General features: G+C 39.2%; 1 pseudogene; it reads right to left on the reverse strand.

The window, feature by feature from the left end:
• LOC114086892 (mRNA decay activator protein ZFP36-like) overlaps window positions 1-15,318 on the reverse strand; it is a 128,227-nt pseudogene that overhangs the window by 112,704 nt on the left and 205 nt on the right.

Consider the following 15,318-nt stretch of genomic DNA (forward strand, 5'->3'; position numbering starts at 1 on the left):
ATGGTGTTTTGATCACTCTGTCTAGATGCTGCCGGGGTTCTCTGTTACATAATTACTGCATTTCTCCTTGTGAGAAGGCACTTTAAAATCACAGAAATATCTTTCCCTACACTGAAATTTCCTCTGGATTTATCATCTATTGATGACTCTCGCCTGATCCAGTCTTCACTGTAATGTGCAGGCTTTTTAACAGTGAATACACTAGGCAGTCGTAAGGTGACAAGTTTTAGAAGGTATGCAGCTCACCACAGGCATCAGTTTGAAGGCATAAGTACCTTTTCTTTTTAATCCTGGACATCAGGAAGGGCTGAGGTTAAGTCCCCGTTTTTCTTAGCTAGCTAGCACATTATGAGATTTGGAAGAGCTGTTGCTGTCCTCCCCTGGTGTCATGACCTGTCTTTAGCCATGTGACCTTGGAGCCTGGTGAGGGGGCCGTAGATTGGAACTCATGACAGGGCTCTGAAATCAATTTATTATCTGTTTTTCTCCTTCTTGCCCGATCACAATGGATTGATCCACACTTGGGCTCCTCAGGGTTTCCTTTACTTAACTGGTTCAGCATTTTTTTTTTCTTCTCCTGACCCCTAACCCTTAGGATAGGAAGGGAGTGAGTTGTTGATGGTGGGGGGGTGGACATATACCTCTCAAGTATTGACAAAACCATGTGTAGAAAGAATAAATAAATAAATAAAAGAAGGCAGGCAGCCAACTCAGAGGAGCTTTCAGACCTGCCTCCTGCAGGGACTTTGCACTTTGGGGCCCACAATTCACACATTACAACAGGATAAGCAGGAAGATAGCGGTGGTGTGCCTCAGGGGGGGTTGCTTTCCCAGCAGCAGAAACTATCTGTGCTCCCCAGTAAGTCCAGGAACAATCTCCACTTATTACACCAGCTCCAAACACAGTACTGTTTACAGCCGCACGCAGACAAGACACTAACCCTCACTTATTACTGTCGCTGTGGGGATTTATCTGCACCACACTCTCCTTGCATGGGGCCCACATTTTCATCCAGTAAAATCACATGTTGTTAACTCAATATATACAGTGAAAACAGCATGAATAATGGAACCTTTAATCCTTATTTCTCAAAATTAGATTTCCACTTTATCCTTCTCCCCTTTCTTCTCTTTTAAAAAATTTCTTCTCAGTGCCAAGCAGAATAGATGTTGTCAAGACCTTAGCGCTAAGCAGATTCTATGGTATTTCCATTCCATTACTAGGGTACCTTTGCAGATCCAATTTCTGGATGGATTGATTGTATTTCTTCCCCTGGTCACTTCACACGTGACTCATGAGAAATTAACATCATGCCTGTCACTGAGAAAGAGATGGCTCCATCGACACAGTACATTTCAGCAAATGGAGTGAACATTTTATGTCTGATTAAACTCACACCTGTAATATCAGTACGTGAAGATGCACTCACATCTGTCCCTTTTCCTTAGTCTTCCTCTGTAAGGAGATTTATTGGGTTGGAATTATTTTTGATATTAAATCAGAAACCAGTAACACTAAATCAAACTTCAAGGATGCAGTTTGTGAAAGATTGGTAGGAGACAGTAAGACCTTTTAGTTTACATACCTAGTATTATGCAATATGCAGACAAATACATCTAAGGCTTGTACCAAGAATATTCAGGTTGTTAAATTTTCATTATTCCAGAGATAGGTCAGTAAAGCCAAATGGAACAGATTTGCATTGGCTGCTAAGATCAACTTGCATAGACTGACTACCTTTTCCTTTTCAAGGTTTAGAAATGGTTACCCACGTTTCTTAAGTACCACAGCTCTTTTACAAACACATGTGTGTATTGCTTACATATATGCTCTAGATGTGTGTATGAATTGATGGGAGATTCCATGTGTTTTATGGGGATTGTCATGGTGGTTAAGAGGTCAGTTTCTGGTATACACTGGGTTCCAGTCCTGACTCTGCCTTACTTGCTAGGTGACCTTCGCTAAGTTCCTCATTACCCCTTCTGTAAATGGGATAAAATCATGAACCTCCCTTGGAAGGCTGTCCTGAGGACTTAAAGATAATGCATGTAAAGTGCCAACATAGTACCTGGCACATATTGAGTGTGCAATAAGCATTAATTGTCAATACCAGAGAGGAGGTTTAGTACGTAATAGATTAATTGATCTGTGACTCATATGGTCTTGATCAGAAACCACTGTCTTGAAAAAAAAAAACCACATTGAATATTCTAGCTGAGATTGATTTACATTGATCATAAAAGTGGCCAAGATAATGAAGTGGTTGGTTAGGTGCATCTATTTATTTAATGAATTTAAAAGCATCTTGAAATTTTTATCAAAATACCTCCTAAATTTATTTCTTTTTATGATCACTCCAAAATTTTAGAGACATAGGCAAATTTTAAAGAGATTTTTCTTCCACATGCTTCTCCCTTCGGATGGCTCCTTTTTAACCAGTGAAAGCCTTTGTTAATGTATCTGAAAAGATGTGAAGTCTTCATCAACGTCAAGTTCGTGATGGGAACTAAGTTGCAGCTCACTACTGTTTTCGTCTTTTCATCTTCCTAGGCTTTCAGAAGCCTGACAGTAAAGCTGCCCATGCACTGGGACGGCCCCAGTAGGAACGGGCCACAGCTCTCTTCTCAGGGGCCGTCCCAGTGCATGGGCAGCTGTGGCCCCGTTCCTACTGGCTGTCAGCACTTGCTCACTTTTGAGAAAGAATAACTGTGAAGAAGGGAGAAGGGAATAGGGTTAGATCCGATGCATGGGTCCAAACAGACCCTCCCAGGGCACCTTTGATCCCTGGGGAGCCAGCAGCCTGCCCTGTGCAGCCTCTTTGTGCCTGAAGAACCTCCCTCCAGAAACACCAATCACGGCTATGTCAAGGCATTTTTCAAGCTTTAGCAAAACACCTTTGTCGGGAAAATAGATATTCCTGTTTTCATTTCGTACAATGGGAGATAAAGGTGGCTGAAAGGAAGAGATCTGTCTCATCCTCACCAGATGTGCCTGTGCAAGCCCTGGTGGAGGAGCTCATTTCTGGATGTGGAAAAGCTGGTCACTGCACTTTCCCCAGCTGGTTGCCTACGCCTTTCTTCTAACCAAGTGACAGAACGAGCATGTCCCAAAATCTTCTCATATGTCTGTGGAGTCCTGAATCTCCAGGATCTCTGAGGGCTTCCAGACAGACGTGTGCACTTGCACATCCGTGGGCATGCAACCCTTGTAGGGTGGCAACTTCCATCTGTGAAGTTCCAAACAAGAGAGGAACAGAGAGGGGCAAGGACAAGTTGAAGACAGATTATCTTTTATGAAATTCCTGAATTTCCTGAAATTAGATGACACTCTAACTTGGTCATTCACCTATGGTGACTTCTTTTGTTCTTTCAAGTGGAAATGATGGTAAAGTCAGCATTGGTCTTCTTTTTTTTTGGTGGGGGAGGGGGATACTGGGGATTGAACTCAGGGGCACTCAACCATTGAGCCATATCCCCAGCCCTATTTTTTATATTTTATTTAAAGACAGGGTCTCACTGAGTTGCTTAGTGCCTCCCTTTTGCTCCGAGGCTTGGCTTTGAACTTGTGAGCCTCCGATCTCAGCCTCCTGAGCCACTGGGATTACAGGCATGTGCCACCACACCTGGCAGCATTGATCTTCTTGTTTGCCTTACTGCCATTATCTCCACTCTGCCTTCTCCCTCCCTTCTCCTCCTGTGATTTCAGGCCCTTGAGATGATGTAAATCACCACTATGCCAGAACAACCTAAAGCCCTGCATGCCCTATAGGGATCAGGCTTGGTTATTGCTGGCTGGTGCCTATTAGCAGATAAACAGTTTTGCAAGTGACAGCATTACTTCATTTCTAGTCTGTCCAGTTCAGACCTTGCAGCAGATTTAATTACTGAATGTGTCTTTGCTTTTACAATGTATCATTTTCTCAGAAACTAAATTTGGTTTAAATGGGGCTCTAAGATTTCAGTAGCGGTGTTCCAGGATTTTGTCAAAGCATAATTGTCATGAAGTGAAGGAAAATGAATAAATAGGTAATCCAACCAATTTTTATTAATAGGTGATAGTTTGTTTCTAACAATATCTAGACCACTGCTTTTTTTTTTTTTCAGTGTAACCTGTCTTTAGTATTGTCTGGCTTACAACTTCAAGGCCCCGGGGCAGGGTCCATTTAAATGAAGTTGAATGGCATCTGGTACATCAGTGTTGCTCACATGCTACTTGACTATTTTGATGAAGTCCTACCTATGACACTCCCCTTTAGTAAGAATATAATGAAATGAATTTTTTTTAACTGAATCAATTTTATATAAATTTTATATCTTACTCTGTCTTGGAAATGGGATAAATAGATACAGAAAATTCTATAATTCTAAAAAAGTAGAATAGTTAAATGAGGTTAGAGTTAAATAAGTTGAATCCAGAAATAAATGCTTATTTCTGAATTTGCATAGGAAATAGTGTACATCATGACTCTATAGGTCAGAGATGTGCTGAAATACAGTTGATTTTACTTTGGACTTTAGGAAATATCTTTATAGCAAAGGAAATTTGTCCTTTTGTTATGCCTTAATAGCAAACAGGTGTATTGATGTTGCAAATATGGGTGAGTGCCAAATTGTTTCAATAACTGAATTCATAGCTAACAGTTGAACAGTGTTTGGTGACTGAAGGACATTATGTCAGGTGGTTAGCTGACTGATATCCACATGCTGAATTGATTTGTGTGTGTGAACTGCATTAATTTGAACTCCTCTTTGGTTTATCTAGCTTAGGTTTTTTTTCATAAAATATGCTATTCTTTATAAAACTGCAGAGATCCTGTAATGAGTGGCAAGCCTGTGATAAAGAGGCTCAGAATCTAGTTCACATTACCCATCGTGGGTCAGCCTCTAAATTGTCAGCTCCCTGAGATCTAGAAGAAACAGAATGACATGACCAAGGCAGATGCCTCACATTTTTATCCAACTTGTGCATTGTGATAGACTCCTGAATTGTGAGTAAAATAGAACACCCATGTAGGAAATAGGAGGGCAGAGGTTCTTTTTTTAAGGTTCCTATTTTTTCTTCCTCCTCTTTCCAGCAGGGGGTAGTCTGACATCAGAGTTTTTTAGAAAAGGCATTGACCCAAGAGCTCTGGAATCTGTAGTCTCTTAGCTGTCTTCCATTGGAGGAAGAGTCATCCAAACCAGGACAGATCTTGCTATCTTGATGAATCAGACCTGCCACTCAAACTTAGTGTTAAATGATATTAGCACAAAGGCAACCATTCAGCTACTTTAAACTGCACCTAAACTACAGATAAAAGAAATTAAAGATGCATCTAGTCACGTGCAAGAGATCTCACGTTTTGGCAGATTCACATCTGTTTCTACTTTCTGGCTATATGTATGTAGGTGCACTGCTTTCTCTCTCTCTTGAGAGTCTATCCTTTAAAGCTGCGACATTGCCCCTGAGCCTCTACAGCTAAATCACTGCCCTGATGGTGGATGCCATCATCAACAACTAAAGCCTTCCCACTCTTGCTCCTGTCTTGTTAGGCTGAACTTACAATTTGAACCTCTTTTCTAGTTAAAGGTAATTCTTAATATGCAAAACTGTTCCTCAGTGTTAAAAACTTGAAAAATTGAAGCAAACACTGACTTGATCCACTATGGGAGCCACTAGCCACACATGACTATTAAATTTAAATTAAATAAAATTAAACACTTCTCCAGTGTCTAGACTCATTCCAATGCTTCATAGTCACATGTGAGAAGTGGCTACTGTGTGAGACTATGCAGTTACAGAACATAATATCAGAGTATTCTGCAAAACAGAACTGCTCTAGAGGCAAGTAGACAGTTCTTATTCTGGTCCCTAAGTGAAACTTTCCAAAAAAGCCTCCTCCATGCTACTGCTTTCATTAGTTAGCTCGGTAGGATGAGTGGGAAGGGGGACTCCTCCTTTCGTAGGGTCATTCTGTCTGAACCTTGCTGTTAAGGATGTAACTATTGACAGCGTTGGCATGGTGATAAATGTACATGTGTACAGGTAACTACACTTCCAAATGCTTCCTTCTTTGTGACTGCTTTAGTCAGATCAGCTAAACATGGGCTGCAGAGAACACTGTTCTGAAAAAATTGGAAAGAAGGGGGAAATTGAATTATAATTATCCTTGTACAATCTATTTGCAGGTAGCATTTCTTCCACCTAAAGTATTAGATAAAGACTGATTTTAAGTAGAAAAGGGATGTAGACCCAGTTTACATTCCTGCAGTTATGGAAAGTTCTTCTCAATACTTTTTTTTAAAAAATGTTTCTCTCAGTTCCTTTATTAAAATATGAGGTTTTGCTAACAGGTGAACAGTGTTTAGATGAGAACACTTATTCAAAAGGCTGTAAAACATTGCTTACTAGTCTAAATGCAAGAGAACAGAGAGGTACAATTAGTGTAATTATTAATGATACCGCTTTGCATTCTCAAAACTGTCCCAGTTTGAGTGATAAATTATATGGTCACTATTTAAACTGTGTAATAAATCCTAAATGTTTACAAATTGACTAAATTTAGAGATACTCTCCTTGTTAATATTTTAGTCTGCATTTCCTTCTGAATTGCTCAAAGCTGCTTTCAAGATCTCCAGTTCTTTGCTTTCTTTCTACTCTGTTGAAAAATTTATCACTCCAGGAAATCTCCTGTCTCCTTGTGGACCCCATTCCCATTTCTGTCCCTTACTGGGGAATCATCTTAAAATTCTGGGAGATGTTTTCATGATCACATTGGGTTTATACACTTCTTGTCATCACAAAACTCCTTTTGCAATTTGTTTCACAACTCTGACTGATTCTGAGCCTTTGTGCCTTAGTGGTTCCATTTATTAAGTGGGGACATCCATGCTTGAAAACTGCCTCATAGGAATGTAATGGGGAGAAGTGTGGTTTGGTTTTTTACAGGACTTTGAAGTTTCTAGATGAAAGATATTGCCATAATTCAAAGCATTAGCTAAGAAAGATGCCAAATTGCTTTACATATGTATATCACTTAGCATCTTTAGATGAGTGGCACAGCACTCCAGAAAAAACCCACCCCTCATGCCTTTTTATGAATCACCATGCCACAGTATTGGGAAGATATCAGTGGATACCATGCTGTCATGCAAAGCTAGAAGCTCTGGTTGTAGGGTCTTCCCTTTCTTCCAAAACACCTCCAGATAGAGGAAGAGGGGACACATTTTCTCAGGGCACAATAAGGCAACAAGCCTCTGACAAAAAGACAGCTGCTGAAAGCCCTGTATGGGATGCACATGATTTCATTTGCATTTTGATTTCTGTGATTTAACTGAAGGCACAGGTTGTCTCTGCCAAATATCCCTGGCCTATCAAGGGATCCGAGGTAGAACTGCCCAGAGCAGGCTGACTTATGAGGACTGCCACTGCAGCACAACCAGCGCATCCCTAAACATTTAGTAATAAAAAATCTGTTGTTCTTTGGTCGCCAGGATTTAACAAGCCTAATCCCTAGGAGAGGCGATAAAAATTCATTAATCTAATTAAATACTTCTTATTGCCAAAGTGACTTTGTAGAGTAGCTTTGCTGAAGGATAAGTGCAAAGTAAAATGGGGTCCCAGCAGAGAAACAAACGTTAGACTTGAGCAAGCTGGTGCACGCTTCATTAAACTCATAATTATCCTTTGGTTCTAAGTAGCTGATAATATTTAATGAGTATCCAAGATAATTTAAAGAAAATGTTTACTAATGAGGTACAAACAGTGCCATGGAACACGGATACCTAGGGTGCCATAACCGTGTATCTTCCTGCTGAATCTTGTTCGTTGGATCTTGGGAGAGAGACCAGAGGCACAGTCACAGACATTTAAGCCTAGTGGAGTAAATGTGATGGTAAAAAAACCACATTGCTAGAAGCCAAATGTGTAGAAAGTTCTATGAGGCAGAGAGAATGCTAAGAAAATTTATTACCAGAATAGGGGTTTAGAAAAAATAAAAGTATTGAGAAAAGACCAAGTGCTCTTTTATAAGAGAAATAATTAAAGGGCTGGAGTGTTTCAGAGTTGAGGAGCTGTCCCATAGAAAATAAGCAGATATGTTCTCACTGTCATTAAGAGCCCAAAATGAGGATCAATAGGTAGGAGCTTCAGGGGGATAGATTTATCATCGACCTAAGAGCATTTCCCAATGCTTAGTACTGACTGGATGTAGAATGGGTTTCTTTGAGAGAATGGTGGAGTCCTAAGCACTGACTGAATGACTATTTTGGGAAATACTGAAGAGAGAATATTTGGAAGTTTGCTAAATATCCTGTTCCCGTCTCTCTGCAGTAAATGAAACGTGTGGAATTTAGGAGTGAGGGTAATATTTTCTCTGACCAATGGATGTAAGCAGAAGTGATATATGCCATTTCTGGGCAGAAGATTCAAGAGAAATGATGCAGTTTTCTGTGTCTCTTTTTCCTTTACCACAAAAAGCTGTCCATGTGTGATCAACCTAGTCAACAAATGAATACAATATGGTGCAGAACCTCCACTGACCTATGCTAGACATTAGCATGAGCAGAAACAAACCCTTGATGTTTTTTGAACCATCAGGATTTGGGGATTGCATATTACTGCAGCATAACAGACCCTATCCTGACTGACACAGACTCTTCTTGATTTAGGTGACCTCTAAAACCACTTCCATACCTGAAGTTTTCAGGTTGTGATACCATCTGTGTATTTTTTGTTGTTTACTTCCTTTATTTCTTCCTTGTAATTGAGCTTTAATTGTCAAAGTTTATAGAGTCAATGAAAAATCATGAATTGTTGGGTTGGAAGTGTAACTCAGTGGTAGAGTGCTTGCCTCGTATGCAGGAAGCCCTGGTTTGATCCCCAGTACACACACACACACACACACAAACATAAACACACACACCAGGAATCATGAATTGTCAAAGTTACTCTTGAAAATAATGAAAAACATTCATAAAAACATGTACAATTTTAATGAAGTAATTGGATTTTATTTTTAAGGATCACATTGCATGACAATACATATTTAAATTCTAGAATTATATCTGTAGTAGGAAGATGTGCATATTGTGATTGTTACCAGGAAACTGAGGCCACAATGACTGAAAGAAAATTGAAATTGGTGTCTCCCATTTCATGTTGATTGGGGGCTTAAGTGCTCTGAGTGGAGCGGGGGTAGAGACCCTGTGCTTTAAATTGTCTCTTTTTCTCCCCACTCTGACCCTGTGTGTTACATTCACCTAAGTTACAGGTGCCATTCCACAGTGCAGTTGCACTGGACTTCCTTTCTTCCTTGCAGTGTGAGTGTTAAAAGGCAAGCCCAGATCCTGAACCAAAGTGACCACAGGTTTAGGGTGACCAGCAAATTTGGACAATATCCTTTGGTGCTTATTTCTTGGAAAGGTATTTTGTGGGGAGGTATGGACTTAAATCCTCGCCTGATCCTTGTACTGGCCAGTCTTTAACCTTGGCCTGGAGTTGGCTGAGCAGTAGGCTCAGAGCAAATGGGCACCCACATTCTCTTTGCCTAGTTCATTTAGGACTAGGGAAGCACAGAAACAAATGAATATGAAACAGACTGTGACACATGGGGCAAGTTTTGGTGCTGAAGACAGTCAGACGGAGTAAAACTGAGAGTCATTTTGGCATAAAGACAGTCAATGGTGCTTTATTTTCTTGCAGACTCACCTTAAGAGAATTCAAGTCAGATAAAGAGGTAAAGCATTTTATAGGTTCCCCTTCTTACTAACAGCAGCAATGTCAATGCACTGGGCAAAGGGAAGGTGATGGGAGAGATGATCAAGACGTGTATCAGGATTAAAGGAAGAAGAGGCAAGGTCAGACTCATTCAAGTCTTCAAGCATCAAGAAAGAGAACTTTCAGCATGGATTATAGGAAAATGTTAAATAAACTAACAGCTTTTGGTCAGTCAAGAATTGCAACAGTTGGCTATGGATCATTGCTTAAACACCTTTAACTACTCAAGGCTTAGGGTCTTGGATATTATAGTAGGTTGAATAATGGGTACTGAAAGATATCAAGTACAAAAACTGCATGCATCACCTCTAATGCAAAAATTAAAAGAAATTAAAAATATCTAGCAAACAAACCAAAACCAAAATCAAACCAAACAAAAAAAGATCATGTACTGATCACTGGGATTTGTAAATATTACCTTATTTGTAAAAAAAAAAAAAGTCTTTGCAGATGGAATTGTTAAGAATCTTGAGAAGATTATCATGTATTATCTGGGTGATCTTTAAATGTGCCCTTATAAGAGAGTGGAAGGAGATAGGATGGACAGGAGAGGCAATGTGATCCTGGGGGCAGACTTAGGAGCGGTGTGGTCCCAAGTCAAGGAAGGCCACAGCCTAGAAAAGCCCAAGAGTAGCAGGAAGCATCGCCCTGCTGACACTTTGATTCCAGACTTCTGGCCTCTAGAACTGTGAGAGTATAAGTTTCTGTTGTTTTAAGCCATCTAGTTTGTGGTAATCTGTTGTAGCAGCCCTAAGAAAAAAATATAAAAATGAAAAATGTGAGAGGATCCTGGGCCACCGTTTCTTTAATATTACTGGCCAGGCATCCACCTTCCTAGAAATGCCAGAAATTTCTGTGAAGTGTTCTGTCCAAACTCTATATTACAGGAAAACTCTTACAAGGTGCCCAGTTCCTCCAGGGTAGTGTTGAGCAGTCTGGATGGAACCCCTCATGATTCTGGTGGACTGCTGGATGGGGGGCTGGGGAGTAGTACATAATGAGAAACTTCTGATTTGTCCCACCTTGAGATGTCCTCTTCTATGGAAATGAATGTTTCTGGTTAAACTCTATATCCATGCAAATTTCAGTCTTTTTCAACCCAATGGGAGATTGGTTACCTAATAATAGATGAGAATTAGGGGGTCTATAAACTGTAATGGTTTGGCTTCTGTTGCTTCACAAGAGGTGAAATTCTTGCTAATAATAGGAGACCGACAACACGCCTTGATGATATTTTCAGAAGACTACATATATATAAAGCTCATCAACAGGGATCAGGTAAGATGACTTCTTAACAGTACTCACAAGGCTCACAACCGGGGGGTGGTTTTAATGCAGGAAGAGTGTAATTTTAACAGCTGCTTTTCCTGCTTCTGAGAACAGTTTTGCAGATGTGTTACCTATTGTGCAGCACAAAAGGTGCCAGCATAGTAAGCAGTCATCAATACAGAGTCAGAAGCTGTCTGTTCACATCTTGGAAATATAAGCGCATGATAACGGCTTGAATACTTCATCTTGTAGACACAGTGAGATTCATAAAACTGTCTTTTAGCCATTTTAGAGTTGAATCTTTCTCACCCTCCAAAGCACTCCTTCAAAAACTAGCAGGCATTTTACAATTGAGCAGAGAAGCTGATACTTTTAAAACTGCTTTAAGGGGCATAGTAAATGGAAATAGCTGTCTTAACTTCAGACCAGCTGGGAATGCAATTTCTATTTTATGTAAAATGAAATGATATCTGGTTAGCTTTATTTTTTAATACTCATCTTTATTATTTTTCCTGAATTTTATGGCTGTTAAGAAATTTTCCATTTATAAAATTATATTCCTGGTGTTGTTATGCAGAATGATTGTTTAAAGTTATTATAAACTTTCCTATTCTGAGTTCACTCTCGATGCACTTGCCCCACCTGCTACTTTCTCCCAACCTCAACTCTCACCAGTAAATAGCTTCGCCCAGGTCTATCCTTGTATCCTGAAATAGAAATTTGAGGCAATATTCTGGCTAATTAAAAATGCAAAAAGTTATTTTACCCAATGCATGCTTTGAGCTAATTATCCAAATACTACTTTGCACCTCCCTAGTTAAGACCCTCTGGGTTACCAGAACCTTAACCCAAGCAGTAAATTAATCCTCTGATGGGATTAATTGAGTGGTAACTGAAGGCAAGTGGGGTGTGGCTGGAGGAGGCGTGGCATTAGGGGTGTGGCTATGGGGTATATATTTGTATCTGGCAAGTAGAGTTTCCCTCTCTCTTTCTTTCTCTCTGCTTTCTGAACCTTATGTGAGCTGGTTCCCTCTGCTCTTCTGCCATGATGTTCTGCCTCACCTAGAGCCCCCAGGAATGCAGCCAGCTTCTATGGACTAAGACCTCTGAAACTGTGAGCCCTCAAATAAACTTTTCTCCCCTAAAGTTGTTCTGGGCAGATCTTTTAGTCACAGCAGTGAAAAATCTGACTAAAATATCTACCTTCTCCATTTTTTTCCCTAGATTCCTTCTCTCCTATAAATCAAAATGTAACTGCATTACAACCTATTCTCTTCAGACCTTGCTGTCTACGTTCCAAGGTGACACCTAGGTTTTTTGCTAATAGAGATACTAGGTTTTGTATTTAGCTTTCAGAGTTTTTAGGAAGAAAAAGACATTATTATTATTATTATTATTATTATTATTATTATTATTATTTTAGTGTTTGAAGGAATCATGTTATATATATACTGACAGACAGTAAAAATCATGGGTGATTTCTTTCCTATTGTTTTAGTGTAAAAAAATTAGAAGCTGGTTCTGAATTCTCCAATCTTTATATATATATAGTATATTTCTTAGAAACACCTTGTGGCCTGGCACATTATGAAAGAAATAGCTTCCAATTCCAGCCCAAGCAAATGCCTTCCTTGGAAGCTGTGTGTTTGGTGAGGGATGGGAGAAGCATTTCCTCTTATCCTTGGTCAGAAAAGAGTAAGACAAGGACAATCTGCAACACGTGTGGATTGCAAAAAGAGAACTTTGCATCACTCATAAACCAGAAAGGGTTCAGTTTGTGTGTGTGTGTGTGTGTGTGTGTGTGAGTGTTAGTAGAAGAGTTGACCTATATTACTTAGGACTGTCATTTCTTACTATGGCCTACTTGCTTTTGTTTTCTGGAGATCAGTTCTCCTATATCACTTGGGTTTTCACAAAGGCATAATTTTTTTTTCTTGTCTTTGGAGAGTTATTTGATTTTCAGCAGTTTCTTTAGCAACGTTCTGTACCATCTGCATGAATTATAATATAGGCCCCATGAATGCCATGTTATGCCTCTTGCTGTAGACCCTCCTGATGTAGTTTTTTAACTTTCATGATCCCACAGCTTGGGTAGGGTGTGGACCACCCAAAAAAGTTTGGCACTTTGGGCAGAAATTTTATGTATAGATTAAACATTAAACCTCAGTATGATCTTTTCTTTTTAAAACATCTGGCCAACTTGGATTCATTATTTCTTGCCCATGGTTTTCCATGGGGCAGTTTTTGGTGAGTACTTTAAATTAATTAACATTTTGAGTCTGTGATGCTGCAGAGAATTCCCAGAAAGCTGTCAAGGTAGAAATCTACTAGCAATTTCTTTCAACTATCTGGATTAGGTCACATGAAACAGAAAAACCAGGGAAAGTTATATTCCACCATATTTAGGCTGGGACTGTTTTGGTCACTAACTTATTTGAGAAGTGCTATTAAAGCTATGGATTCTTTCCCGGTTGGTATATTTTGCACATACAGACAAAATTTGTGTATTAACACTCTGGAACTTATCTACGAACTCCCATCAATAATCTAGGCATAGATATCATATTGTAAATTGTGAAATGAAATGAACAATCCATATCCCATATCCAATGGCTCAAATGTGACCAGAGAGTGATTTATTATCTAAGAATTCTGGCTACCTTAGCTTAATGGACTAAAGGAGAGGAGGAACCTGCCTAAGCACTATTGACTTTTTTTGTTTCATTCACTTATATGGATATGGTACAGGTAATGGATATATTATAAATATAATGTTCTAACCAAAGTAATTAGAGCTTTGGTGAACAATTTTCTGTTGCTCTTGATTTAAGAAAGATATTGATGACAATTTCCATTTGTGTTGCCATGATATTTTTATTTTATGCTACATATTATGGGTGTTTAAGCCATAAACACAAAGACTCAGAAGAACAATCTGATACAATGAACATATATATTTAGGATTTATTATTTCAATTATTTATTAATCCAACAAGTATTTATTGTGGATTCCTATGGGACTGGTCAAGCTCTGGCTTGAGAAATAGTAATGAACAAGACAGATATGATTAGGAATCAACTTTGTAGGTATTTTTTTTTTTAAAAAAAAGGAACAATATTTATGGATATGAAAAGTTGACTGGGAAGAGCAGATATGTGTTTTACATTTTTCTTTCCTTTAAACAATGTCAGTAGTGGATTTCTGGATCGGAGGAGATGTGCTACAGAAGAACACTCAGAAGGAGGCAAATATGATGGATTTTAATAGCAAAAGTTGTAATTCCTGCAGTAGTCAGGAATGGAGATTCCTCTGTGCAGGGAATACCGAGAGAAGTCCATATTGAAAAGCGAGAGAAGGGAAGCCTTCAGCAAGCCTGGAAAATTACCCTACTGCTTGAATTGCAAGGTAAGCTTACCGTTGTAATAAGCTATAAGGTGAGAAGCTTTTTGAAAGACCCGAGGAAAGTCTAGTGAATCAATTATCTCCACAACCATAAAAGAGCCTCCTCCTTTGTAGACAAAGATGAGAACAGCAATAAAGTCGTGCAAGGACCCGACACACTGGCTGCCAATCATGTGCCCGCCTGGTTTGCGGAAAAGGCTGACTGCAGGGGATAAAGCTGTCAAGGTGTAAAGGACACTTTCCAAGACTGGTCAAGGGGACACACCAAGGGCCAGGGCCCCTGGCCTGCTTTGTTTTAGAAAATAAAGAAAAATAAGCAATTGAAAGAAGGACAAAATGTCATCAGTTGGTTTTCTGTATATAGGAAAAGTATAATGTTGTTACTAACATAATTATATTTTCCCTACCCCTTAGTTTAGGGTGATACTTTTGTTTTAAAGGTGAGATGAAAATTAAGTAATGAATTATGAGTAAAGAATTCACTGGTAAAATTAGGTTTTAAGCCATACATTTATTATGTATTTCAGCAGCTGCTTGCAGGTAGGTTAGAATCCTGGGGAGTTTTTAAATAATGAATTATGTCAAAGTAAAATATTTCCTCCTACTTTAGGAGTTAAACACGTAAGTTACGATTACCAAACATCACGTTATATATCAAGTAGTTGGGCAGAACAGTAGGATCACTGATTATATGAGGAAGAAATCCAGATTGGGCTATGTGGACTTGTGTCATGCATGGCTGTCCAGCATCATTTGTGTGCCATATCTAAATTTTGATGATTTCCCACACATTGAATATTGTTTTCTGAAGGTAGAGTCCAAGACCTAGATATGTCAGGCTCTCTTTCAGCTGGGCGAACAGATATATAAACTAAACTTTATCATTCAG

The sequence above is a fragment of the Marmota flaviventris genome, chromosome 6 (assembly GCF_047511675.1).
Source record: "Marmota flaviventris isolate mMarFla1 chromosome 6, mMarFla1.hap1, whole genome shotgun sequence".
In the NCBI taxonomy this organism is placed as follows: Eukaryota; Metazoa; Chordata; class Mammalia; order Rodentia; family Sciuridae; genus Marmota; species Marmota flaviventris.